The 1,155-nt window shown below is 38.6% G+C and overlaps 1 non-coding gene across 1 annotated transcript; it reads right to left on the bottom strand.

Moving 5' to 3' along the window:
* Nucleotides 1-736: 736 nt before the first annotated feature.
* Nucleotides 737-818, bottom strand: TRNAL-AAG (transfer RNA leucine (anticodon AAG)). Its single transcript has one exon. It is a non-coding gene; the product is annotated as a tRNA-Leu (tRNA).
* Between the last annotated feature and the right edge of the window lie 337 nt (nucleotides 819-1,155).

Raw genomic sequence — 1,155 nt, 5'->3', positions numbered from 1 at the left:
TTGGAAAGAATTTAAATCTGATACCAAATCACGGTATTAAATTTCCAAAGTCCCCAAATTCACCTTTAAATTCCTTTCATCCTTCTCCGCTGGATTATGACTTTCATCCAAGAGTTCCCCCACTGCTCTGTGGTCCCCAAATCAAGAAAACTCCTCTTTATGTTGAACTGATCTTTTGGCCAGTAAAATAGAATTTGCCTGGCTCTTCTTCTCCAATCATACTGTTACGATTAGTTTGAAATGGAAAGGACCACCCTTTACTTGGACTACAAGGGAAACATTCTCTTAAAAAAATAATAATAATATGAAAACAAACAAAATGTAAGGAAATAATGGGGACTCTTGCCCCAGACTTGTGTTTATAGGACCTGAAAATTGGGGCTGAGGGTTGGTTGGGGGACAAATAATTTATCAGTTTTGCTTAAGATATTGCCAAAGCATTGATTTGAATAATTCTTTAATGTGGTTTTGGCTTTTTATAGGCACAGTTCTGGTGATATTTTTCTGAGTAGTTGAAACATCTACTCAGAGCCAGTTGAGCGTACTGTCAGCAAGTTACACAAACGGTTCCTTCAACAAGTATTTACTGAACTCTCACTATGCATCAGAAGGATATGATGCTAAGCCCTGGGGAATATCTTGATGAAGAGAGACCCACTCTATACTATGATGGGCACTTCTATGGTGCTTTTAACCTCAAGCAATTTCTTCAAAGAAGCGGGTTTGATAACAAGGCTGGCAGCGGTGGGATTCGAACCCACGCCCCCGAAGAGACTGGAGCCTTAATCCAGCACCTTAGACCGCTCGGCCACGCTACCACTATGGTGCTTTTAAATAACTTACTGCGTTATGCTTTGTAGAGAAAGGAAAAAAAAAAACTACAGCTTTTTCATAAATGTCCATAGTAGTTTAATACATCTAATTTATAGCAAAGAGTAGCTAGTATCTTGGTGGGTTCTGATGCTAAAATACCAAACTCCTGAATAAAAATGAGTTTTCAAGGCACAGCTCACCTCCAACTTGCTCTTCAAAATATAGAGAACTCCCAGATTTGCACAAGAGGTGAAAGATTCAGATGTGACCAATACTATGTCAAATAACAACAACAAATCCCATATTTTCTGCCTTTGTGTGTGCATTTATATATGGGCATAT

The sequence above is a fragment of the Neophocaena asiaeorientalis genome, unplaced genomic scaffold (genome assembly GCF_003031525.2).
Source record: "Neophocaena asiaeorientalis asiaeorientalis breed wild unplaced genomic scaffold, Neophocaena_asiaeorientalis_V1.1 scaffold29, whole genome shotgun sequence".
NCBI classification, from domain to species: Eukaryota; Metazoa; Chordata; class Mammalia; order Artiodactyla; family Phocoenidae; genus Neophocaena; species Neophocaena asiaeorientalis.
This window is presented reverse-complemented; position numbering and strand designations above follow the sequence as displayed.